General features: G+C 42.6%; 16 non-coding genes and 1 pseudogene across 16 annotated transcripts; all 17 read left to right on the forward strand.

Moving 5' to 3' along the window:
• The first annotated feature begins 62 nt into the window (after window positions 1-62).
• On the forward strand, window positions 63-227 carry LOC120553815. The gene has a single exon (XR_005638217.1). It is a non-coding gene; the product is annotated as a U1 spliceosomal RNA (small nuclear RNA).
• A 1,142-nt stretch (window positions 228-1,369) lies between these two features.
• LOC120553816 lies at window positions 1,370-1,529 on the forward strand. Its single transcript, XR_005638218.1, has one exon. It is a non-coding gene; the product is annotated as a U1 spliceosomal RNA (small nuclear RNA).
• A 498-nt stretch (window positions 1,530-2,027) lies between these two features.
• On the forward strand, window positions 2,028-2,191 carry LOC120553813. The gene has a single exon (XR_005638216.1). It is a non-coding gene; the product is annotated as a U1 spliceosomal RNA (small nuclear RNA).
• Window positions 2,192-2,673: 482 nt separating this feature from the next.
• Window positions 2,674-2,821, forward strand: LOC120553814 (annotated as a pseudogene).
• Window positions 2,822-3,325: 504 nt separating this feature from the next.
• On the forward strand, window positions 3,326-3,489 carry LOC120553812. The gene has a single exon (XR_005638215.1). It is a non-coding gene; the product is annotated as a U1 spliceosomal RNA (small nuclear RNA).
• A 487-nt stretch (window positions 3,490-3,976) lies between these two features.
• LOC120553809 lies at window positions 3,977-4,143 on the forward strand. Its single transcript, XR_005638212.1, has one exon. It is a non-coding gene; the product is annotated as a U1 spliceosomal RNA (small nuclear RNA).
• Window positions 4,144-4,620: 477 nt separating this feature from the next.
• LOC120553855 lies at window positions 4,621-4,783 on the forward strand. The gene has a single exon (XR_005638250.1). It is a non-coding gene; the product is annotated as a U1 spliceosomal RNA (small nuclear RNA).
• A 483-nt stretch (window positions 4,784-5,266) lies between these two features.
• Window positions 5,267-5,425, forward strand: LOC120553811. The gene has a single exon (XR_005638214.1). It is a non-coding gene; the product is annotated as a U1 spliceosomal RNA (small nuclear RNA).
• Window positions 5,426-5,910: 485 nt separating this feature from the next.
• Window positions 5,911-6,073, forward strand: LOC120553843. Its single transcript, XR_005638241.1, has one exon. It is a non-coding gene; the product is annotated as a U1 spliceosomal RNA (small nuclear RNA).
• A 489-nt stretch (window positions 6,074-6,562) lies between these two features.
• On the forward strand, window positions 6,563-6,720 carry LOC120553810. Its single transcript, XR_005638213.1, has one exon. It is a non-coding gene; the product is annotated as a U1 spliceosomal RNA (small nuclear RNA).
• A 486-nt stretch (window positions 6,721-7,206) lies between these two features.
• LOC120553820 lies at window positions 7,207-7,370 on the forward strand. The gene has a single exon (XR_005638221.1). It is a non-coding gene; the product is annotated as a U1 spliceosomal RNA (small nuclear RNA).
• Window positions 7,371-7,850: 480 nt separating this feature from the next.
• LOC120553808 lies at window positions 7,851-8,014 on the forward strand. Its single transcript, XR_005638211.1, has one exon. It is a non-coding gene; the product is annotated as a U1 spliceosomal RNA (small nuclear RNA).
• Window positions 8,015-8,491: 477 nt separating this feature from the next.
• LOC120553831 lies at window positions 8,492-8,655 on the forward strand. The gene has a single exon (XR_005638232.1). It is a non-coding gene; the product is annotated as a U1 spliceosomal RNA (small nuclear RNA).
• Window positions 8,656-8,957: 302 nt separating this feature from the next.
• Window positions 8,958-9,028, forward strand: trnag-gcc. The gene has a single exon. It is a non-coding gene; the product is annotated as a tRNA-Gly (tRNA).
• A 616-nt stretch (window positions 9,029-9,644) lies between these two features.
• trnag-gcc lies at window positions 9,645-9,715 on the forward strand. The gene has a single exon. It is a non-coding gene; the product is annotated as a tRNA-Gly (tRNA).
• Window positions 9,716-24,593: 14,878 nt separating this feature from the next.
• Window positions 24,594-24,664, forward strand: trnag-gcc. The gene has a single exon. It is a non-coding gene; the product is annotated as a tRNA-Gly (tRNA).
• Window positions 24,665-25,945: 1,281 nt separating this feature from the next.
• Window positions 25,946-26,016, forward strand: trnag-gcc. The gene has a single exon. It is a non-coding gene; the product is annotated as a tRNA-Gly (tRNA).
• Window positions 26,017-26,320: the final 304 nt, after the last annotated feature.

Genomic DNA, 26,320 nt, shown 5'->3' on the forward strand with positions numbered 1-26,320 from the left:
GAAACCGTCACGAGAGTTTGTGTCTGGGGATGAAGCCCTTCTCTCTGGCGCTCATCCAACTCATACTTACCTGGCAGCAGATACCGCGATCAAGAAGGTGGGTTCACCAAAGGGCGAGGGCTTAACCATTTACACTCCGGTTGTAATGCTGACCCGGTCGCGATTTCCCAAATGTGAGTCTCGACTGCATAATGTTGTGGTAGTGCGGGGATTCGTTACGCCTCACCCTGGTCATGGCGTTGAAAAATAAAACAAAGAGACTTTTTGGTTTCGAGGCGGGCTGTACCCATTAATGCAGATTTCACAACTTTGGAGCTGCACAAGTACTATTACTTTGGGGACCTTCCGGTTGCCTTTAGCATTTTCTCCAGAAGTGCAGCCTTTGCTATCGCAGCTGTATGGTATTTTTATGTAGGAAGTGTCCCAGAGGTGTTCGCCACGATTCGGATGATGTGGCAGTGGGTGTGTTCTTTTAGGTGGGACAAAATGAATTAGCGTGTTCTCCGGCTCCAAGGTTGTTCTCTCTCTTTGTTGCAAAAATGTCCTCTGAACATTTTGCCAATGCTCTAGCATGGTTAGGTTTAAGGAGCTTTTGTGGAACAGGTTTGCTTTCTCACATGCAGAGAAACATCTTGCCAAGCTAAGATAATGCTAAAAGCACTGAACTCTGGGATTATGCATTGTAGAGACCGTCCGCACAGAGTTTTGTGTGTGGAATGAACCCCTTTCTCTAGCTCATCCAACTCCTTACTTACCTGGCAGGGGAGATACCATCTTGATCAGAAGGTGGTTCACCAAAGGCCGAGACTTAACCCATTACACCCGTTGTAATACTACCTCAATTCTCCATATGGATCTCATGTATTTGTGTAGGTGGGCTGGATCCCCCCTGGTATAGGTTGAAAAATAAAACAAAGAGGGCTTTGGGTTTCAAGCGGGCTGCAATGTGCAGATTCCAACTTTGGACTGCTCGTACTGTACTTCTTGAGGCCTTCGGTTGCTTTAGTATTTTCTCCATAAAAGAATTGCCGCTTTGCTGTAGCACTGTAGTTTCCATTTATGTAAGAGTAATACCAGAGTGCCAACGCGTGATTGGGATGGAGTGGGTGTAGCTTTGGGTGGGACCAAATGAATGCGTGTTCTCGCTCAAAGGTTGTTCTCTCTTTGTGCAAAAATGTCCTCTGAACATCTTTTGCCAATGCTAACATGGTTAAGGTTTAAAGGCTTTTTGTGGAACAGGTTTGCTTTCTCACATGCAGAAGCAGTTTGCCAAGCTAGAGATAATGCTAAAGCACTGAACTCTGGGATTATGCATTGAGAACCCAAGAGTTTTGTGTTGGGAGTGAACCCTTCTCTCGCTCTCCAACTCATGCCCACCGCAGCGGGAGATACCATGATGATCAAGGTGGTTCACCCAAAGGCGAGGCGTACCTTACACCCAGGTTATGCTGACCCGTCGCAGAATTCCCCAAATGTGGGAATCGACTGCATAATTGTGTGGTAGTGAGTGGGGGACTGGTTAGCGCTCTCTAATCACCTTGGCCCGTTGAAAAAGAGAATAAAACAAGAGACGTTCGATTTCAAAGCGGAGCTTCAGTATGTGCAGGTTTCCAACTTTAGAGCCGCTGGTACTTTCTCGTACATTTTGAGAGCCTTCCGGTTGCTTTAGCATTTTGTCCAGGATTGCAGCTTTGCTTTATGCGCTGTGAACATTTATGTAGAGTAATACCCGCGTGCCAGCGTTGGGATGGCAGTGGGTGTATGGCTTTGGTGGGACCAAATGGTGCGTGTTCTCCGCTCAAGGTTGTTCTCTCTTTGTGCAAAAATGTCCTCCTGAACATTTTGCCAATGCTAACATGGTTAGGTTTAAGGCTTTTGTGGAACAGGTTTACTTTCTCACGCATGCAAGAAACAGTTTGCCAAGGCTGAGGTAATGCTAAAGCACTGAACTCTGGGATTATGCATTGTGAAACCGATCACACAGGTTTGTGTCTGGGATGAGCCCCTTTCTCTGGCTCATCCACTTCATACTTACCTGGCAGGGGAGATACCATGATCAAGAAGGTGGTTCACAAGGTGAGGGCTTACTTACCATTGCACTCCGGTTATGCTGACCCGTCGCGAATTCCCAAATGTTAGGAATCTGACTGCATAATTTGTGGTAGTGGGGACTGCGTTGGCTCACCCCTGGTCTGGCCAACGTTGAAAAATAAAACAAGAGACTTTTGGTTTCAAGCGGGCTGCAATATGCAGATTTCAACAACTTTGGACTCTGCTTTCGTCACTGTACTTTTGAGGCCTTCCGGTTGCTTTAGCATTTTCTCCAGGAAATTGCGGCTTTGCTGTATGCGCTGTGAACATTTATGTAGAGTGTGCCAAAGTGCCAGCGATTGGATGGCACGTGGGTGGTGGCTTTGGGTGGGACCAAATGGTGCGTGTTCTCCGCTCCAAGTTTGTTCTCTCTTTGTTCGCAAAATGTCCTCTGAACATTTTGCCAATGCTAGCATGGTTAGGTTTAAAGGCTTTTGTGGAACAGGTTTGCTTTCTCACATGCAGAAACATCTTGCCAAACTAAGATAATGCTAAAGTACTGAACTCTGGGATTATGCATTGTGAAACCGTCACAGAGTTTTGTGTCTGGGAATGAAACCCCTTTCTCTGCTCATCCAACTCATACTTACCTGGCGGGGGATACCATATCAAGAAGGTGGTTCACCAAGCGAGCTTACCATTGCACCGGTTATGCTGACCGTCGAATTCTCAAATGTGGGAATCTCGACTATAATTTGTGGTAGTGGGGACTGCGTTACGCTCACCCTGGTCATGGCGTTGAAAAGAAATAAAACAAAGAACTTTTGGGTTTCAAGCGGGCTTACAATATTGCAGATTTCACAACTTTGGAGCTGCTCGTTACTGTACTTTTTGAGGCCTTCCGGTTGCTTTAGTATTTTCTCCATGAAATTGCCGCTTTGCTGAATACTGTGAACATTTATGTTGGAAGTAATCGCGCACGTGCCAGCGATTGGGATGGCAGTGGGTGTAGCTTTGGGTGGGACCAAATGAATTGCGTGTTCTCCGGCTCAAAGGTTGTTCTCTCCTCTTTTGTGCAAAAAATGTCCTCTGAACATTTTGCCAATGCCTGCTAACATATGGTTAGGTTTAAGGCTTTTGTGCGGAACAGGTTTACTTTCTCACATGCAGAAACAGTTTGCCAAGCTGAGATAATGCTAAAGCACTGAACTCTGGGATTATGCATTGTAGAAACCGATCACACAGAGTTTTGTGTGTCTGGGAATGAAGCCCCTTTCTCTGGCTCATCCAACTCATACTTACCTGGCAGGGGAGATACCATGATCAAGAAGGTGTAGTTCACCAAGGTGAGGCTTAACCTTGCGCAGGTTATGCTGACCCGTCGCGAATTCCCCAAATAGTGAGGAATCTCGACTGCATAATTTGTGGTAGTGGGGACTGCGTTAAGCGCTCTCTCCCTGATCATGAGCGTTGAAGAATAAAACAAAGAGACATTTGATTTCAAGCGGGCTGCAATGTGCCAGGTTTCAACTTTAGAGCGCTGGTACTGTACATTTTGGGGCCTTCCGGTTGCTTTAGCATTTTGTCCAGAAATTGCAGCCCTTTGCTGTACGCTGTGAATTTTTATGTAGAGTAATGCCAACGTGCCAGCCGATTCGGATGGCAGTGGGTGTGTGGCTTTGGGTGGGACCAAATGAATTTACGTGTTCTCCGCTCAAGGTTGTTCTCTCTTTGTTGCAAAAATGTCCTCTCCGAACATTTTGCCAATGCCTAGCATGGTTAGGTTTAAAGGCTTTTGTGGAACAGGTTTGCTTTCTCACTGAGAAACAGTTTGCCAAGCTGAGATAATGCTAAAGCACTGAACTCTGGGATTATGCATTGTAGAAACCGTCACACAGAGTTTTTGTGTCTGGGAATGAAGCCCTTTCTCTGGCTCATCCAACTCATACTTACCTGGCAGGGGAGATACCATGATCAAGAAGGTGGTTCACCCAAGGCGAGGCTTACTCCATTGCACCCAGGTTATGCTGACCCGTCGCGAATTCCCAAATGTGGGAAGTCTCCGACTGCATAATTTGTGGTAGTGGGGGACTGCGTTCGCTCTCTCCCCTGATCATGGCGTTGAAGAATAAAACAAAGAGACTTTCGATTTCAAAGCGGGCTGCAATGTGCAGATTTCCAACTTGGGCTGCTTTCGTACTGTACTTTTAAGGCCTTCCGGTTGCTTTAGCTTTTCTCCAGGAAATTGCAGCTTTGCTGTACGCTGTGTACTTTATGTAGAGATAATGCCCAAGTACCAGCGATTCGGATGGCAGTGGGTGTGGCTTTTGGGTGGGACCAAATGGTTGCGTGTTCTCCGGCTCAAGGTTGTTCTCTCTTTGTGCAAAAATGTCCTCTGAACATTTTGCCAATGCTAACATGGTTAGGTTTAAGGCTTTTGTGGAACAGGTTTGCTTTCTCACGCAGAAACATCTTGCCAAGCCTAAGATAATGCTAAAAGCACTGAACTCTGGGATTATGCATTGTAGAAACCGTCACACAGAGTTTTTGTGTCTGGGAATGAAGCCCTTTCTCTGGCTCATCCAACTCATACTTACCTGGCAGGGGGAGATACCATGATCAAGAAGGTGGTTCCGCAAAGTGAGGCTTAACCATTGCACCCGGTTATGCTGACCCGTGCGAATTCCCCAAATGTGGGAATCTCGACTGCATAATTTGTGGTAGTGGGGGACTGCGTTCGCGCTCTCCCCTGATCATGACGTTGAAGAATAAAACAAGAGACTTTCGATTTCGCGGGCTTAGTATGTGCAGGTTTTCAACTTTAGAGCGCTGGTACTGTACATTTTGAGGCCTTCCGGTTGCTTTTAGCATTTTGTCCGGAAATTGCAGCTTTGCTGTACGCTGTAGTATATTTATGTAGAGTATGCCAAGTGCCAGCGTTCGGATGGCAGTGGGTGTGGCTTTTGGGTTGGGGCCAAAATTAATTGCGTGTTCTCCTCTCCAAGGGTTGTTCTCTCTTTGTGGCAAAAATGTCCTCTGAACATTTTGCCAATGCTTGCATGGTTAGGTTTAAGGCTTTTGTGGAACAAGGTTTGCTTTCTCACATGCAGAAACATCTTGCCAAGCTAAGATAATGCTAAAAGCACTGAACTCTGGGATTAATGCATTGTAGAAACCGTCACACAGAGTTTTGTGTCTGGGAATGAAAAGCCCTCTTCTCCCGCTCATCCAACTCATACTTACCTGGCATAGGAGATACCATGATGCAAGAGGTGGTTCACCCAAGCGAGGCTTAACCATTGCACCCGGTTATGCTGACCGTGCGGAATTCCCCAAATGTGGGAATCTCGACTGCATAATTTGTGGTAGTGGGGACTGCGTTCGCTCACCCCTGTAGTCATGGCCGTTGAAAAATAAAACAAGAGACTTTTGGTTTCAAGCGGGCTGGCATATACAGATTTCCAACTTTGGAGCTACTTGTACTGTACTTTTGAAGGGCCTTCCGGTTGCTTTAGCATTTTCTCCAGGAAATTGCAGCTTTGCTGTACGCGCGTGAACATTTATGTAGAGTAATGCCAAGTGCCAGCGATTCGGATGGCAGTGGGTTGGCTCTTTGGGTGGGACCAAATGAATTGCGTGTTCTCCGCTCAAGGTTGTTCTCTCTTTGTGCAAAAATGTCCTCTAGACATTTTGCCAATGCTAACATGGTTAGGTTTAAAGGCTTTTGTGGAACAGGTTTGCTTTCTCCACATGCAGAAACATCTTGCCAAGCTAAAGATAATGCTAAAAGCACTGAACTCTGGGATTATGCATTGTAGAAACCGTCACACAGAGTTTGTGTCGGGGGAATGAAGCCCCTTTCTCTGGCTCATCCAACTCATACTTACCTGGCAGGGGAGATACCATGATCAAGAAGGTGGTTCACCCAAGTTGAGGCTTAACCATTGCACTCCGGTTATGCTGACCGTCGCGAATTCCCCAAATGTGGGAATCTCGACTGCATAATTTGTGGTAGTGGGGACTGCGTTGGGGCTACCCCCCTCGCCCCTCATGACGTTGAAAAATAAAACAAGAGAGACTTTTTGGTTTCAAGCGGGCTGCAATATGCAGATTTCCAACTTTGGAGCTGCTTTCGTACTGTACTTTTGAGGCCTTCCGGTTGCTTTAGCATTTTCTCCAGGAAATTGCAGCTTTGCTGTACGCTGTGAACATTTATGTAGAGTAATGCCAAGTGCCAGCGATTCGGATGGCAGTGGGTGTGGCTTTTGGGTGGGACCAAATGAATTGGCGTGTTCTCTCGCTCAAAGGTTGTTCTCTCTTTGTGCAAAAATACTCTGAACATTTTGCCAATGCTATGGTTAGGTTTAAGGCTTTTGTGTGGAACAGGTTTGCTTTCTCACATACAGAAACATCTTGCCAAGCTAAGATAATGCTAAAAGCACTGAACTCTGGGATTTGTATGCATTGTAGAAACCGTCACACAGAGTTTTGTGTCTGGGAATGAAGCCCCTTTCTCTGGCTCATCCAACTCATACTTACCTGGCAGGGGAGATACCATGATCAAGAAGGTGGTTCACCCAAAGCGAGGCTTAACCATTGCACCCGGTTATGCCCACGTCGCGAATTCCCCAAATGTAGGGACTCGACTGCATAATTTGTGGTAGTGGGGACTGCGTTCGCTCACCCTGGTCATGGCGTTGAAAAATAAAACAAGAGACTTTGGGTTTCAAAGCGGGCTGCAATGTGCAGATTTCCAACTTTGGAGCTGCTTCATTACTGTACTTTTTGAGGCCTTCCGGTTGCTTTAGTATTTTCTCCATGAAATTGCCGCTTTTGCTATGTACGCTGTGAACATTTATGTAGAGTAATGCCGAGTGCCAGCGTGATTGGGATGGCAGTGGGTGTGGCTTTTGGGTGGGACCAAATGGTGCGTGTTCTCCCGGCTCCAAGGTTGTTCTCTCTTTGTGCAAAAAATGTCCTCTGAACATTTTGCCAATGCTAGCATGGTTAGGTTTAAGGCTTTTGTGGAACAGGTTTACTTTCTCACATGCAGAAACAGTTTGCCAAGCTGAGATAATGCTAAAAGCACTGAACTCTGGGATTATGCATTGTAGAAACCGTCACACAGAGTTTTGTGTCTGGGAATGAAGCCCCTTTCTCTGGCTCATCCAACTCATACTTACCTGGCAGGGGAGATACCATGATCAAGAAGGTGGTTCACCCAAGGCGAGGCTTAACCATTGCACCCAGGTTATGCTGACCCGTGCGAATTCCCCAAATGTGGGAATCTCGACTGCATAATTTGTGGTAGTGGGGGACTGCGTTCGCGCTCTCCCCTGATCATGACGTTGAAGAATAAAACAAGAGACATTCGATTTCAAACGGGCTGCAATGTGCAGGTTTCCAACTTTAGAGCCGCTGGTACTGTACATTTTGAGGCCTTCCGGTTGCTTTAGCATTTTGTCCAGGAAATTGCAGCTTTGCTGTACGCTGTGAACATTTATGTAGAGTAATGCCACGTGCCAGCGATTCGGATGGCAGTGGGTGTGGCTTTTTGGGTGGGACCAAATGAATTGCGTGTTCTCCGCTCCAAGGTTGTTCTCTCTTTGTGCAAAAAATGTCCTCTGAACATTTTGCCAATGCTAGCATGGTTAGGTTTAAGGCTTTTGTGGAACAGGTTTACTTTCTCACATGCAGAAACAGTTTGCCAAGCTGAGATAATGCTAAAAGCACTGAACTCTGGGATTATGCATTGTAGAAACCGTCACACAGAGTTTTGTGTCTGGGAATGAAGCCCCTTTCTCTGGCTCATCCAACTCATACTTACCTGGCAGGGGAGATACCATGATCAAGAAGGTGGTTCACCCAAGGTGAGGCTTAACCATTGCACTCCGGTTATGCTGACCCGTGCGAATTCCCCAAATGTGGGAATCTCGACTGCATAATTTGTGGTAGTGGGGGACTGCGTTCGCGCTCTCCCCTGATCATGACGTTGAAGAATAAAACAAGAGATTTTCGGTTTCAAATGGGCTGCAATGTGCAGATTTCCAACTTTGGAGCTGCTCGTACTGTACTTTTTGAGGCCTTCCGGTTGCTTTAGCATTTTCTCCAGGAATTGCAGCTTTGCTGTCGCTGTGAACATTTATGTGGAGTAATGCCAAGTGCCAGCGCTTCGGATGGCAGTGGGTGTGGCTTTTTGGGTGGGACCAAATGAATTGCGTATTCTCCGCTCCAAGGTTGTTCTCTCTTTGTGCAAAAAATGTCCTCTGAACATTTTGCCAATGCTAGCATACTTAGGTTTAAGGCTTTTGTGGAACAGGTTTGCTTTCTCACATGCAGAAACAGCTTGCCAAGCTGAGATAATGCTAAAAGCACTGAACTCTGGGATTATGCATTGTAGAAACCGTCACACAGAGTTTTGTGTCTGGGAATGAAGGCCCTTTCTCTGGCTCATCCAACTTTACTTACCTGGCAGGGGAGATACCATGATCAAGACTGTGGTTTACCCAGGGAGAGGCTTAACCATTGCACTCCGGTTATGCTGACCCGTGCGAATTCCCCAAATGTGGGAATCTCGACTGCATAATTTGCGATAGTGGGGGACTGCGTTCGCGCTCTCCCCTGATCGTGACGTTGAAGAATAAAATAAGAGACTTTCTGTTTCAAACGGGCTGCAATGTGCAGATTTCCAACGTTGGAGCCGCTGGTACTGTACATTTTGAGGCCTTCCGGTTCCTTTAGCATTTTGTCCAGGAAGTTGCAGCTTTGCTGTACGCTGTGAAAATTTATGTGAGACGCCTCCAAGTGCCAGCGCTTCGGATGGCAGTGGGTGTGGCTTTTTGGGTGGGAACAAATTAATTGCGTATTCTCCGCTCCAAGGTTGTTCTCTCTTTGTGAAAAAAATGTCCTCTGAACATCCGCGGAAAGCATTGGTGGTTCAGTGGTAGAATTCTCGCCTGCCACGCGGGAGGCCTGGGTCCAATTCCCGGCCAATGCAGCTTTCCTTTACTGCTATTTGGAATCAAACCGTGTGCAGCTAAGGCATGTTTGGAGGAAGGCAAATAACAAATTTCTGGTCAAGTTGACCTCTAAATTTCTGTCATGAGGATTAATTCCATTTTGTTTGTTGGTGCAGTATGCAGCCTGAGAGTCTGTGATGGGTTTGTGATGAAAGATGACTTAAATTACCTTTTTGCTGACACTCATGAAAACATGATGTGGCCATGCAGACAGGTGGTTCTCATTGGTACGTTTTCACCAGCGGTAAGCATTGGTATTTTCAGTGGTAGATTTCTAACCTAGCATGTGGGAGTCTCCGGGAACAATTCTGTCCAACGCATTTTTGCTTTACTGATATTTGGAATCAACCCTTGCGCAACTTGGGCATGTTTGTTTTAAGGCAAACCGTACAGAATTCTGGTCATGTTGACCTCTAGGTTTCAGTCATAAGGTTTAGTTCCATTTTCTTTCTTGGTGCAGTATGCAGTCTGACGGTCTGTGATGGAGTATTGTGATGAAAGATGACTTAAATTACCTTTTTGCTGACACTCATGAAAACATGATGTGGCCATGCAGACAGGTGGTTCACATTGGTACGTTTTTACCCGCGGAAAGCATTGGTGGTTCAGTGGTAGAATTCTCGCCTGCCACGCGGGAGGCCCGGGTCCGATTCCCGGCCAATGCATTTTTCCTTTACTGATATTTGGAATCAACCCTTGCGCAACTAGGGCATGTTTGTTTTAAGGCAAACCGCTCAATTCTGCTCATGTTGACCTATAGGTTTTAGTCATGAGGATTAGTTCCATTTTGTTTGTTGGTGCAGTATGCAGCCTGAGAGTCTGTGATGGGTTTGTGATGAAAGATGACTTAAATTTCCTTTTTGCTGACACTCATGAAAACATGATGTGGCCATGCAGACAGGTGGTTCGCATTGGTACATTTTCACCCGCGGTAAACATGGGTGGTTCAGTGGTAGAATTCTAGTCTGCCACGCAGCAGGCCGGGGTCTGATTCCCGGCCAATGCAGCTTTCCTTTACTGCTACACTGTAAAACCTGATGAGTTAGTTCAACTCAAACCGTTTGAGGAAACCGATTGCCTTAAATAATTTAAGTTTATTAACTCAAACAATTTAAGCATAAACAAATATTTGATTTGTGTCCAAGTAACTCAATTATTTATTGTTTAGATGACTTGGGTAGATAAAGTTAATAGTACTAATTCCATTCAGTTTATATAACTTCTATCTATCAAGTATTTTTCACTCAAATGTTGCATTCCTCCAAACTTATTAAAAATATGTTAATATAATTTATCTGATTCAAGTACGACTAACTTAAATCCATCTTCTTTATACAAATGTTACCACTTAAGTATCATTTACTCAGTTCATTTCCACTAAAGAAAATTATTATGTATTAGTTGTGACAACCTTAAAATTAGTTGTGGCTACTCAATTAATTTGAGGAAACTGATTGCCTTAAACCTTTTAAGTGGCATTAACACAATATAAACACAATTGTCTGACACAACTTCAACTATTTATTTAGTTGAATGCTGAATAACAATGATAAAACATTAATACTCAAAGCCCTTTAAGAAATAGCGAAAACTGCCGAAATAATGAACACACATAAAAATAAAATACTATATTTTTTTATGTTTTTATTTTGGCACAAAAATACCTTTAAACTGAAAACATTACAATATTAATTAGTGCCCGTGTTTGTCACTACAGCTTGAGTAGAAAGCAAACCAACACAGATGTAATTGTGTGGACAAGTAATCTGTTTCAACACAGAAATCTAGTACAAAAATACCTTTAAACTGAAAGTGACCATGTTTCTCACTACAGTTTAAGTAGAAAGCCAACCAACCCAGCTCTAATTGTGTTGAAGTATCTGTTTTAACACAGAAATCTAGTACAAAATATCTTTAAACTGAAAACATTACAACATTATTAATCGTTGCCCGCATTTCTCACTACAGCTTAAGTAGAAAGCCAACCAACCCAGTTGTAATTGTGTAGACCAGAATCTGTTTAAACAAATCTAAAAACAGAAACAGTTTTGGCATTAGGTTTGGGCATCGTTTGGATTTTAACGATTCTGATTCAATTCTGATTCTTCCTTTCGAATCCGGTTCTTATCGGATTCCCGATTCGATTTGAGTGGGGGAGTTGAAACGGGTCACATGCCTATTTTCACAAATAAGAGGAAAGTTTTATTTTGATTCAATGGTGGTTTGCAGTTTTACAGCTTTTTCAAATGTAAAAAAAGCCACACTAGAACTCCGCTTACTGTGCTGCACGGCTGCAGCACAACAAGCGCTTCCCTACTACGGAAACCAAAACTTGCACATGTTAAATCTGGAACCCGTGATCAGATTTGAAACCAAATCCTCCAAACGATTCCAATATAGAAACGATTCGCGGGTGGCATTGTATTTTGAAACGCGCAAAGTAGGAATCGGTTCCCGATGCCCACCCTAATTGGCATGCAAGCCAAAAGATAATTTTCAGAACACTGACCTTCAACAAAAGAGCATGTTAACACCTTTAATCTAGCTCATTTCTCAAGGCTTGTAACTTAGGTTTAAGCTGCTTTCTTCCATCAAGGTTTAAGGAGCACAACCTGGATGAACTCAAAGAAAGCCACTTAGCTTCTCGGATAGCTTAAATGAAGGGCATAAATCAGTCGAACATAATCACCACTGAATCAGTCCAAGATCTGTGAGACATTACAACCTGATCCTTAAGGACAAATGACACATGGTGAGTTTCAAAGGGAACTCCAGCAGGCACCTCCTCTTCATTCACCACTACCACCAGAGCCACTGCTCCATCCTGATTTGCCTCCAACTCATCCTGCAAAGGGAATACATGTTCAGGGTGCGGGAGTTGTAATTGTACAAATCATTAAGCTTACAAAAAGCTTAATGATGTAAAAAAAACATTGTTTTTACATGCAGGTAGAAGCAATATCAAACTAGAACTACAAAAGCAGTTATGATTGGGTCCAAGCCTCCCCAAGCGCCCCCTGATTACCGGACACGGAACCCACGAAAGCGGAACCCAAAGCATGATGGCGGCGAGGCAAAAATCAGGAAATTTCCCTAAGTCGCGAGCTCCAAAGTCTGTAGTGAAATGCAATAGCAAATTTCCCATTCACTGAGTAAAAGGCCCAAACACTTCTACCTCAATTATTGCGCCTCCTAAAGGCAGATCATCAACAAATCTGGTGTAGAACCACAGAGTGGCATGTAGAAAAATAATCTCAAGTTTTGTGATGATTGCATTGCAAGGCTCCGACTAACTTTTTTCACTAGGAGCACAGTGGCCCCCTACTGAAAATTTTAGGGCACAACCAGAAAATTTTTTGGGGCACACACCCGTAAATCAACATGCTAACCAAATATTCACATTTATACTAATTTCCACTGTATTACTAATAAATACTTTGATAATAGATGCAGAAATTACAATGTGTACAATTCAGTGTCACTTTTGAAGATGCAACATAGAAGGCACCATTGCTGTCATGACAGTAAACAAAATGTTTAAAAAATATACCAACTCTAGTCTAGAATTACAATGAATTCACCTTAAAAATTAAACATGCATTGTTTAGGCTACTACCCTTAGGGTTGGGTACCTTTCTCTGAACCAATATTGGTACAGATACCTGAAATTATAACGTTACTTTTTTTGTACTTTCCCTCTGTAATTACAAAACAATTATTTCAGTTGTAAAAATAATTCAAAACCTATTTATCCTGTGTAGTTAGAACATTATGTTATTTTATAAGAATATGTTACACTCTAAAGAAATTAAACAAAATAAAAAATAAAACCCTCCTCTCTCCTCCCAAACCCATCCCTACAACCTATTAAATTGAATAATTATTAATTTCTTACTCACTGTAACTTGTTTAGCCTGTTGTATTTTCATCATGACCGTTTTCAATTGCGCTTTAATGTTTCATGTAAAGCACTTTGAGTTGCCTTGTTGCTGAAAGGAGCTGTAGAAATAAAGTTGCCTTGCCTTACAACCTCAGCCTGTCAGTCAGTCACCAGGGCGCAACTGACTGCACTGTTGAGCCTGCTGCTTGTCTCAGAGGAAGTGTAAAGTCAACCGCAGCACCGTGACTGTTTTTAATATCATATCGCAGCAAACGCTGTCTGCGTGGAAGTTTTAAAAACTGTAACCATACTTGAAACCACTTTATCGGCATCACTCACTGTGACTTCAACAAAACAGCCGACGTAGTTTCGCGCCGATCGCACCTCTGGGGGTGTGGGTTTGTGTGGAGACACCGCTCTCTGTCAATTTTCAGAGGGGACAGATAAGCTTGCGACTACGCGCTCAGGTACCTACGTTTCGACATTTAACGTGTAAAAAAAAAGTTTGTGTTTTCGTAGCTAGCAAAACAAATTTGGTTGGGCGTAATTTGTGCAATTTTTATCCAATAAATATTATTTTGATATATAACTTTTTGTCAGGTTGGTCTGGAGATGCTACCTACCAAGTTTCGTGCAGATCGGTCGCAGTCTAGGAGGAGTTAGAAAAGTAGGTTACGATAAATCGGGATTTTTCGCACATAAAAGTCTAGGTCTAGTCCGGGTTCTTCACTTGTTACCAAGGTTTAGCTCAGAATATCTGATAAAGTGATCGGTTTACAGATAAGATTTCCTCTTTTTAACTGCTTCAAGACATAATCAAGGCTACCCTGAGCATTTAAAACCCATTGATCTGGACTTAATGTAGAAGCTTTCTGAGTTTAGAAAGGCACAAACAAAATACAAAGAGATGAGTAGGAGGTCTATGGTGTTGAGTTATTTTATAAACTTAACTTCTGTTACAAATTTGGGAACAGATAATTTGTTTAATGTGTCTGTCGATGAGACCTGATTTTTATGCAATTTAAAACATTTTTTTTTACCTGAACACCACTTAAAAGTATAGTCTTTAAAAATCTTGACCAACTTTTATACAAGACTCACATGTGGGTCAACCATATTTATATAACTGAATTATAGAATTTAGAAGCATTTCTGCCTGACTGTAAATTATATAATGTTGATGAACAACTCTGGCCAGCCTTAATATAAAAAGAGAAATCCACAATACAACCAGAGGGCTCATATAAAATAAACTTAACTATTTAATTAATTATTCCCCCCCCCATATCTCATTCTTATCATTTACTTAAGGCTACTTCAGAATAAAGACCTGTACCATTTCATTAAGTGGAAGAGTCTGGCATCCTTTTAACGCTCTGTCACACTACACAGTAAATATTAAATAATTTTGAGAATTGCAACACAGCAGAAGGCAGTTTCTAATTTTTATGTTCAGTGATTTCTCTTTGCAAAATAGATGAAGGTATTGAGCTATACCTTGCAGGTTTTGAAGACCTCTGATGAATCCTCCTTTAAGTACATTGGTAGGCCGGCCAGGGCTGCTGTTCGAGCTGCAGCGATGTTGTTCTTGTCCTGTTGCACAAAGACAAGGTATGCACGTTAGGGTCTGCAGTTCTGTCCACATTCAACATCAATGTAATGCATTAAAAAAAAAAATGTTTACCTGTTCCTCATATGCCATCAAAACGTTTTGTATCTTTTTGCCAAAACTTCCATTCTTCCTCTTTTTGCAGAGTAGCTGAGGTGTGTACTTGTCAAGTGCAGCAAATAAGGAATACAGTAGATTTTGATTGGTGATCCTGTGGAATTCACTGCAGAGCTGCACAGAAAACAAAAGCACAATTTCTTTTTTTTTTTTTAAATCAACTACATTAACTTTAAGCCACATAAGACTGTAAGACTGTTTTTTTTAGACAAATAGACAAACCATGTTAACGCTAACAATTTTAAGCTCTTTATCCAGATCAAATAGTGCTGCAATCATGACTGACAATATGTGTCTTGTCAACTTTTTAAGTTTTTACTCACTTGGGCTTCACAAAAGAGTGCAGGCCATCTGTCTTTCAGTTCAGCAATGGGAGGAGCTGAAATCACAATTTCTTCATGCCTGAGCGCAAAGGTGCACTGCATATGTTGATGGATCATAATCATGTCTCCATCAATCACTGTCTTCTTGAACTGCTCCACCATCTCAAGCCTCTGGTTGTCCAGTGTGTCCTTAGTTACTCCTTGGGGATAATTGGGCAGAAGTTTATTTCTACTCTTCTGGGTCTTTTGATGTTGGCCCTGGATGCTGCACCTTCTGGATAGGTCCTGCTGCACTGTCCTGCATTCACAGCAACATCCTTAATGCCAGCCCTGCTCAGTTTGGTCACACAAAAAAAAAACATATCACACACAGGTTAATGAAAAGCCAGATTTATAGTCAAATCACTGTTGTCTCTACCTACCACTCTTCTCAGAATGTACTCTTGACAAATGTACCTTCAATGAGTTATAAGTGCTAAATGTACACATGCAGTTGTTATACAGGCAAGTTAAAGGTTAAATTGTGGAATACTAGCCATGATAGTCTGTAATGTCTCAATAACTGTATTTTTAAGGCACTAGAAAAAAAACACACAATTTACATTTCCACATGATTTGTACCAGTCAACAACAACAACAAAAAAAATTACAACAGTCAGTTTGCCCACGTTTGTCAAAGTTTTTCACCACTTAAGGAACATGTCTTATAACCGCTGTGGAGGGATCGAATTGGACTTAAGAGTAATTGGGTGTAAGTGTGTTAATTAGCAGCAGCCTGTGAGCGGCAACCCCGTTTATACCCGAGTTTATATTAATGTTACATCAGTTAACGTTACGTTTAAGATAGCCTTAACATTACTTTGCTAACCGAAATAAGAAAAAAGGCATATTAGTAGCTAGCAAGCCAACATAGTTTGCTAACGTTAACACAAAACTTTCACAAACTAACGTTAATGTTACTTAGCTAGCCAACTTAACGTCAAGTTTGAAAGCGACATCCAAGTAACAGTTTTTTTCAAGTAAAAGTTTTTTCTGAACCACTAAAGTAGTACTTAGTGCAAGCTAGTGCATATTTGCACAACTGGCATGTTAGCTAACTTAGTAACGTCACAATTCAAACAGCATGACAAACAGTTTGCAAACCAGAAAGATTAATAAAATAACAGAACATTACCTCGCGTGGAAGACAAAAGTGTAGCGGTGTCCTGCAGCAAAAAAATATGTCAGCAGCAAACACACACAGCAGCAGTGCAAGAGGCCGTTCGTTCCGAGCTTCGCCGTTATTCCAGTGCCGTGTGCAAACAGGTGGAACCTGTCACGTCTTCTCTGTTTAGCGCTGCGGGACCGACAAGACCCGCCCTTCAATAGCATTCACACACTACTATTGGCCAGGAGTCCATTCTTAAGTGTACAGGTCCTATCTCCTGACCAATCCCCTAACCCTAACCTTAACCACCCGAGATGAACTAAACCTTTTGGCGCTTTGTGCTCATAGCAAAGCCGGTCTACATATATTAGAAGTTCTTTGCTCATAGTCATCTTCTTCTTCTTCTTCTTTTTTTGTATGGCGGTTGGCAACCAGCTTTTTGGTGCATTACCGCCACCATCTGGACTGGAGTGTGGATCAAGAGGTCAACCTACACTTTCTTAAATTCTTTTTAATAACCCATTTATCTTCAAAAAAGAAAACAAAAATGCAGTATATCATGTCAATTTAATGTCATCTGGTTTTCACCAAGTTGTGACATCAATCTTTGTCTGGCTTGATGGTATTTAAGACATAATTAAATGCTCTATGGTCTATAAACTGCCATTTTCCATTTATTTTAGCTTTAATTATACTTTTAACTTAAGCTTTACTGTATTTAATATCCACAATATGGGCGCAATATGATGATTTTTTTTGAACATCAAAATTGAAAAAGCAGGACTTAATAATAATAAGTAAATTGAACAAACTGGAATCATATTACCAATACTTAAACTTTCCCACAAATTTAAGTTTACTCAAAACAACTCAGTTATTACTTCAACAATTCATTTTTGAGTCAGGTAAAATTCATGTGAATGAGTCACTCCAACTTCTTGGGAGGTTTAAGTTATGTTAAATTACTTCTATTATTAAGATGGGCTGTTAGGTTTTACAGTGTATTTGGAATCAAACCTTATGCAGCTAAGGCATGTTTGGAGGAAGGCAAATAACTAATTTCTGGTCAAGTTGACCTCTAAATATCTGTCATGAGGATTACTTCCATTTTGTTTGTTGGTGCAGTATGTATGCAGCCTGAGAGTCTGTGATGGGTTTGTGATGAAAGATGACTCAAATTACCTTTGTTACAGCCCTTGGATCCAAAAACGAGAGTCTCGACTGATGCATAAGGCGTCTTTTATTTAATTTGCCAGTCCAGCATGACGTTCAGCATTCGTTAATTCATCATCACCTTAGCACCGTGAAAACTGTATTGAAAACATAAAGACAAACATTTCACACATATGTTTTCACGGATACAAAACTCATTACGTGAACAAACATTTAGGATTACAAACATTAATTACGCAGCAAAATAGACTATACAAACGTCCAAACAAATTCTAAATTACTATGAATGGAAACCCATCGTACCTCGCTGCGCTCCCCAAGGAATGCAAACAACATACGATCGTCCTTTCTTCCGTCATGAAACGGGCGTCAAGTTTTCAAAGTTCATAAAAGAAACAAAATCTCAGATAAAAATCCTGTAGACACAAACAGCTGTGAGCCATTCACACCTGCCAGCTACCTTTCAAAGCTCATCTCCCATTGTGCAAAAAAAACTACGGTGCCACTAAAAGGACACATTTCAACATTGCGGGTACACAGAATTTCCGGTCAATCATATACAAATATTTTCCCATTTTATTCATTAACTCCACAACACATTAAAACTCAGAAGTGGTCTTTTACACTCCCACCAATCATGTCATGATAATTATAATACCAAAATAAATCATACATGATTCTAAAAGTTACATAGACTTGTTACTATCACAATATTGGACCATTGTGCAAATAAGCATAGAGTTGTGCTAATCTGATGAATTATGCGTGTGTCTCTATGCGTGAGTCTTTCTGACTATTCACTTTCAAGAAGCAGCACTAACTTTTGAATAGGCCTCTCAATGACAGAATGTTTAGATGGAGACTTTCCTAATTTCTGTTCTCCAACTCTTATTTTCACTCTTCGCACTAAGCCATCATCATCCGTAGATGTTTCCACTACTACGCCAACTGCCACTGGTTCCTTGGGAGGATGTCTTCCTTTATAATGACCACATCGTTCACTCTGAGATTGCGCCTGGCCACATGCCACTTCTGTCGGTGTGGAAATGTTCTGAAGGTACTCCCTTTTCCATCGACTCCAGAACTGCTCAATCAAATATTGAACTCGACGCCATCGCTTTGTACAGTATACATCCTCTTTCTCAAACTTTCCTGGAGGTGGAAGAGCTATCTTTGACTTCATTAGGATTAGATGATTAGGGGTTAAAGGTTCAACAGAGTTGGGATCATTCATTCCATCTACTGTTAATGGGCGGCTGTTAACAATAGCCATGGCCTCGGTAAAGAGTGTTCTCAGGGAGGAATCATCAAGCCTACCTAGACTTTGAGCCAAAGTAGCATCCAACACACTTCAATGATGCGTATTTTGACGCTCCCAAACTCCACCGGCATGACTTGCTGATGGGGCATTTTACACCAACTCGCACCGATTCCCAGCCAGAAACATTTCCAAAGCCTGATTGTTACACTGTTTAAGTGCTTCTCTCAATTCATTCTTAGCTCCTATGAAATTCCTGCCTTGATCACTGTAGAGTTGGCGCACTCCACCTCTTAGGCTGATGAGGCACCGTAAGGCATTGATAAAAGAGTCAGTGGATAGATCTTCTAACATTTCGATGTGGACGGCTCGAGAATAGAAGCAGGTGAATATCAAGCCGTACCTCTTGTACTCCTTTCGACACCTTTTAATGACGAACGGTCCAAAGCAGTCCATTCCGCAGTATGTAAACGGGGCAGATGCTTCAACGCTCTTTAGGCAGATCAGCCATACGCTGTTCTTCTACTGGACGCCTCCAGCTTCCTGCATTGAACACACTTGTGTATCAGCTTCGCAACCAACTTGCTGCAACTCATGATCCAGAATCCATTTGCTCTAAGCTCCATTTGGGTTTGACTTCGACCTTGGTGGCATACTTGAGAATGATAATGTGACAAAACAAGCTGGGTGATATGGCTATCTTTGGGTAGAATGCGTGGGTGCCTAAATTCTTCACTAAGAGATGAATGTTTCAGTCTTCCACCAACACAAAGTATGCCCTCTTTAAGAATGGGATCAAGGCAAAAAAGGGGACTGGACAGTGGAAGACTTTCTCCTGTTCCAAGGTTACCTCTTATATCACTAAATTCGTGCTGTTGAACAAGCTTTATCACCACTTTGGCAGCACGCACGCTCTCCGACAGTCACGCAACATCAGTTTGACACTTTAGTCCAGACGCCAGTCTCTCAATTCTCGCCACTACCTTAAGGAGTGTTGTCCAAGAGGATATCCTAGACAGACGATCCAACATGTTTGTGCAATCATTCCACTCTTATGGCAAAGGCCTGAATGGTTTTGACCTCTGGGTCACCAACCAACAAGTCGGGTCGCAAGTAGGTTCCGAATAAACCTCTTCCTTCCACAAAAATTCAGGGCCCGATGTACGCGTTGTTAACAGAATGTCTGATGCACGGAGTCCCCTAGAGGCGTGATCAGCTGGGTTTTCTTCTGTATCAACATAATGCCACTGGCCCGGTTGGTTGCATTCTCTTATAAGCTGGACACGATTGGCCACAAATATGTGAAATCTCCGTGCTTCATTATTGATGTATGCTAGAGTGACTTGAGAATCTGTCCAGAAGAATTCTTCATCAATCTTCATGTTTAGCTCTGATTTCAGCTGAACACTAACTCTGGCTGCAACCACCAGCAGCTGAAAGTTTCCACAAGGGAATGCTTGTGATCTTTGATGGTGCAACCCTAGCCTTTGCCATGACAAAACTGCAGTGAACTTTGTTCGGTTGTTCTCTATATCGAAGGTAAGAACATGCTCCCGTTAGGCTATACTGCTGGCATCTGCAAAGTGGTGCAATTCTACACTCACAATCTTGCCAAAGTTTTGTGGATGATAACATCTTGGAATCGGGACTCTTCTCAGGCCTTGTAGACCAGCCTTCCATTCCTCCCACCGTAGGCATAAGAGTCCTCAGGCAGCAGATCATCCCATCCAATGCTCCGGCACATAGTTCCTGGAGAATGCACTTTCCACTCAGAACGAAGGGCCACAAAGCCCAGAGGGATCATACAATGAAGCTATGACCGATAGAATGCCGCCCGGCGTGTGTCTGGCTTGTCTTTTCAAGGTTATATTAAAACTGAAACAATCACTTTCAATGAGCCATTGAATACCCAGTGCATGTTCCACTGACACTGAATCAGGGTTGAGGTCAAGGCGTTCGACCCTTGACGCCCTTTCGGATGCCTCAACACAATGAAGAGCCTCAATTTCATTGGGTTGAATTTGTGGAGTCGTAATCCTCCTCTCTTGCACAACTCTTGTGCTTCAACTATCAGTTTACAGGCATCCTCAACTGTGGGAACACTCACTAGCCCATCATCGACGTAGAAACTATTTTCGACAAATGCCGCTGCAGAGGGATAATGTGCTTCGTAGTGCACATCATCTTGTGAGACACCTTTTCCCTCAGAATTCCTCTCGCTGAAGTCAGACTCCAGAACTTTTAAGACATCAGCGGCTGATGGAACTGGCAACTCTTTCACTGCATACGCCAATATACTTTGACTTTGTTCCATGCCTATCCAAGTGGGGATTAACTGCCCCTATGATACTCCATCCCTAGCTCTGTCTTCTGTGCGAATGGTTCATTCTCACCTCCGTTGATGACCTCAAGGGGGCCAAAGCTGAAGGACAGTCATAGCCAATCAATAGTCCCACTTCACATTCTTGAAGGGATGGCATCTTATTTACAAGATGTTTAAGGTGAGGCCACTGTGACGCTGTGTTCCTGGTTGGTATGCAAGACTTATCAACAGGAATAAAGTCACGTATTGTATGCTTGCCGTAACTGTATGCAGTTGTCAGAATGAAAACTTCGAACTTGCAAACCACACACACTTTGGCTGGCTATAACCGCTGTCCACAGCAGTATTGTGTGCTAAGCTTCAACTGTAATGGTTGAGAAACTACGTCCAGCTCTCTGACAAGGTCTTCCAAGACAAAAGATGAATCGCCTGTGTGTCAAGAAGAGCATATGTAAGAATTTCCTTCTGAGGTTCTTTCACTGATGACAAAAAACTGGGACAATACTTGGGGAAGCAAAAGCATTCTGAGTTACTACATGAGACAAAACTTTGTGGACTTCCTGATTTTCTTGTCCTTCTTTGGAACCAGAAGTGAAGCTTCTCTTTGACGTTTCACCGGATCTCTCTTCATGCAAACAGGTTGGATGGCGTCGGCTACACACTCCGCAGACATGTGTTGTTTTGCAATCTTTAGTTATATGTCCCTTACGCAAACATCCAAAGCATAAATAATTTTGATGTATAAATGCCTTTTTTCTCCCATAGGCTTGGCAGCAAAGACTGGGCACTTGCGCGGTGCGGTACAATTCATCCTTACAGACAGGGCATGGCAGCTTTCTGACTTAAATGCATGATATTTTGTTTGGGCACTTGTACTGAGGGCCCTTTGCCCCTTTGGGGAACCTTTCATCTACTGAGCTAGAGCTCAGGAATAAGGGAAGAAGTGATGGGATTACAGGCTATCGGGCTTCCTTCAGCACAAATTTAGTAAAGTGTTCAAAGGTTGGATAATCTCCAGATGCATCAAGCTGTTCTACTACAATTCGGCTCCATTTACGTAACATCCAGTCCGGTAATTTTTTCAAGAGCTTATGATTTTCCTCACAATCATTTAAAATGGCCAACCCTTTAACGTGGGGCATAGATTCCACACAGTGCCAGAGAATCATTAGGACTAATCTTAGGCCATTTTAAATCGCTTGTCTCAGAAAACGCTTTCTGCACAATAAATGGATTTCCGGTTACCTGTCCTTTAAAACTGCCCAAGCACTTTCATATGCATCCTCAGAACTCCGTAAAAGAATCCTTCCACAGCTTTCCTTGCCTCTCCTGTGAGGTAGCTTTTCAAATAGAGCATTTTTTCACCAGCGGAGATAGGTTTCCTGTCAATTAGAGTTGTGAACGACATCAAGTAAGTCAACAAATTTCAAAGGATCACCAGCAAACATGGTTGGTTCAGGAACAGGCAGACGATTTAGACTTAATGAGCTTGCAATTGCTTCAGCTAAGTTGGCTGTTACACTCTGAGATGATGGTTGCGATTGGAACTGTCTGTTTGAATACATAACTGGAGTGGTTCTGACGGCGGAGGGCTGTATTAGGTTCTCTTACCAAGTTCTCCACATCACCTTCCAGTTTATTGTATGTTCTAACTCGAGCTGCAGCCACTTTCACATCCACGCTTGCTTGCAACATTCTTAGCTTTGTTTTCTCCTCCTCTAACTTCAGCTCCACTTCTGCTTGTTTCTCTTCTCTTATTTGTATCATCATTTGTGACTCATGGAGTTTCCATTCACTTTCCAACTTAATAAGTTTGGTCTGTTGAACTTGTAACTCTTCCATCGACTTTGCTTGTTCTAGCTTAGCTGCAAGATCTGCTTCGGCATCTGCTCGCCCACTAGAAGCCTTAGAGCTTGTAATTGACTGGTTATCTAATTTGATGGATTCTTCTGAAGTAACACTTTCAGTGTTTGTCCCACCAAAGACAGATTTATATTCATCCGCACTTAAGATCATTCGCACTCTCTCCTTTTCAGCTTCCTCTTTAAAGGTCTCTTGAACTAGGCCTACATCCAGCCGTTACTCACAAGGTCACATATCTCTGTTGTCAGTGTATTACAAGCATCCAACTTTTGCACAATCTCTACGCATTCCAAGAGATTTGCGTTGAAGTGGCTCATAATTTTGATTTACACGGTCATATCCACTCTGAACTTGTTGGTTTATTTTTGTTGAGATCCTCACTTCAAACAGAATTTCTTGAGCCTAGTTCTAGCTTCGTGCTATCTGCTTCCAAGATTCATAGGCTCTCAAAAATGCTTTTACGTGCCTTTTAGCTTCCTCTTCACGCATTTGTTTGCCCTTTTCTGTAGCCTTTCGTTCACGAGAGACCCTTTCTTCTGGGCCTCTAGATTTCTCTTCTGTTGAAGGTTCATTATCAGTGCTTAAATCTTTCTCTTCAGTGGACTTTTCCTTTCCTCCTGACACAGACATGTTTGTATCGCTATTAATGTATGACTAGATTTGAGTAATTCAGGAAGCTGTTATAAGAGGGCTGCGTAGCCTAGTACTGCTCACCTCAAATATTAAGATAGGCGCACTCAAAATGATAATGCAACACCAAGGCACTTTAAATATTCAAGAGAGCTTAATAAGAAATAGAGTGGCTGAAATTAACTTTCGAGATGTAAGGCTCTTTACCATACAATTTCATCACATTTCACAAGTTTTAAGAGTGAAAATAAATCAAACATTTCATACATGCAACCATTTCAGATATTTAGCACACAGTTCATTCACAAACAAAAGATCAATCAGGATATGGCCATATAGGCAGACAGTTCAATTTCCCTTTTTTCTTTTCTTGACAAGAGTCTCTCACCGCATCGAAGAAGTCTCTGTTATTAAGCTTGCTACCAATCGACCTTGCCTGTATGCGTGGAACAACGTCGGCAACTCCCAGAACGAAAAGGCATGCAGCATAGCAGGCAACTCCGGATATAGCGTCGAGGTTTTCACTGTTACAGCCCTTGGATCCAAAAACGAGAGTCCGACTGATGCATAAGGCGCTCTTTTATTTGATTTGCAGTCCAGCATGACGTTCAGCATTCGTTAATTCATCATCACCTTAGCACCGTGAAAACTGTATTGAAAACATAAAGACAAACATTTCACACATATGTTTTTCACGGATACAAAACTCATTACGTGAACAAACAAACATTTAGGATTACAAACATTAATTACGCAGCAAAATAGACTATACAAACGCGTCCAAACAAATTCTAAATTACTATGAATGGAAACCCATCGTACTTCGCTGCGCTCCCAAGGAATGCAAACAATAACGATCGTCCTTTCTTCCGTCATGAAACGGGCGGCAAGTTTTCAAAGTTCATAAAGAAACAAAATCTCAGATAAAATCTGTAGACACAAACAGCTGTGAGCCATTCACACCTGCCAGCTACCTTTCAAAGCTCATCTCCCATTGTGCAAAAAAAACTACGGTGCCACTAAAAGGACACATTTCAACATTGCGGGTACACAGAATTTCCGGTCAATCATATACAAATATTTTCCCATTTTATTCATTAACTCCACAACACATTAAAACTCAGAAGTGGTCTTTTACAACCTTTTTGCTGACACTCATGAAAACATGTTGTGGCCATGCAGACAAGTGGATCGCATTGGTACATTTTCACTGGAGGTAAGCATTGGTGGTTCAGTGGTAGAATTCTCGCCTGCCACGTGTGAGACTCGGGTCCGATTCCCGGCCAATGCAGCTTTCCTTTACTGCTATTTGGAATCAAACCGTGCGCAGCTAAGGCATGTTTGGATGAAGGCAAATAAGAAATATCTGGTCATGTTGACCTCTAAATTTCTGTCATGAGGATTAGTTCCATTTTGTTTGTTGGTGCAGGTATGCAGCCTGAGAGTCTGTGATGGGTTTGTGATGAAAGATGACTTAAATTACTTGCTTTTGCTGACACTCATGAAAACATGATGTGGCCATACAAGACGGGTTCGCGTGGTACATTTTCACTGCAGGTAAGCATCGGTGGTTCAGTGGTAGAATTCCGCCTACCGAGACGTAGCCTGGGGTCCGATTCCTGGCCAATGCAGCTTTCCTTTACTGCTATTTGGAATCAAACCGTGCGCGCTAAGGCATGTTTTGTATGAAGGCGCGTAACGAATTTCTGGCCATGTTGACCTCATATGGCTTGTCATGAGGATTAGTTCCATTTTTGTTTGTTGGTGCAGTATGCCGGCCCGAGACGTCTGTGATGGGTTTGTGATGAAAGATGACTTAAATTACCTTTTTGCTGACACTCATGAAAACATGATGTGGCCATGCGTAGAGTTGTTGTACATTTGTACATTTCGCGAGGTAAGCATTGGTGGTTCAGTGTTAGGATTTCGCGCCCACGCGTGAAAGCCGGGGCCGATCTCAATTCAGCTCGTTTCCTTTTACTCTTTGATCAACCCCGCAGCTAAGGCATGTTTGGATGAAAGCAAATAAGAAATATCTGGTCATGTTGACCTCTAAATTTCTGTCATGAGGATTAGTTCCATTTTGTTTGTTGGTGCAGTATGCAGCCTGAGAGTCTGTGATGGGTTTGTGATGAAAGATGACTTAAATTACCTTTTTGCTGACACTCATGAAAACATGATGTGGCCATACAGACAGATTGTTTGCAGTGGTGACGTTATTGCCCTAGCAATCCTTGGTGGTTCAGTTGTAGATTTCTATCCTGGCATGTGGGGGTGCTGGGAACAATTCCTGGCCAATGCATTTCTCCTTTACTGATATTTGGAATCAACCCTTGCTCAACTAGGGCATGTTTGTTTTAAGGCAAACCGCTCAATTCTGCTCATGTTGACCTATAGGTTTTAGACATGAGGATTAGTTCCATTTTGTTTGTTGGTGCAGTATGCAGTCTGACAGTCTGTGATGAGTATGTGATGAAAGATGACTTAAATTACCTTTTTGCTGACACTCATGAAAACATGATGTGGCCATGCAGACAAGTGGTTCGCATTGGTACATTTTCACTGGAGGTAAGCATTGGTGGTTCAGTGGTAGAATTCTCGCCTGCCACGCGGGAGGCCCGGGTCCGATTCCCGGCCAATGCAGGTTTCTTTTACTGCTATTTGGAATCAACCCTTGCGCAGCTATGGCATGTTTGGATGAAAGCAAATAAGAAATATCTGGTCATGTTGACCTCTAAATTTCTGTCATGAGGATTACTTCCATTTTGTTTGTTGGTGCAGTATGCAGCCTGAGAGTCTGTGATGGGTTTGTGATGAAAGATGACTTAAATTACCTTTTTGCTGACACTCATGAAAACATGATGTGGCCATGCAGACAAGTGGTTCGCATTGGTACATTTTCACTGGAGGTAAGCATTGGTGGTTCAGTGGTAGAATTTCGCCACGC

The sequence above is a fragment of the Perca fluviatilis genome, chromosome 23 (assembly GCF_010015445.1).
Source record: "Perca fluviatilis chromosome 23, GENO_Pfluv_1.0, whole genome shotgun sequence".
NCBI lineage: Eukaryota > Metazoa > Chordata > Actinopteri > Perciformes > Percidae > Perca > Perca fluviatilis.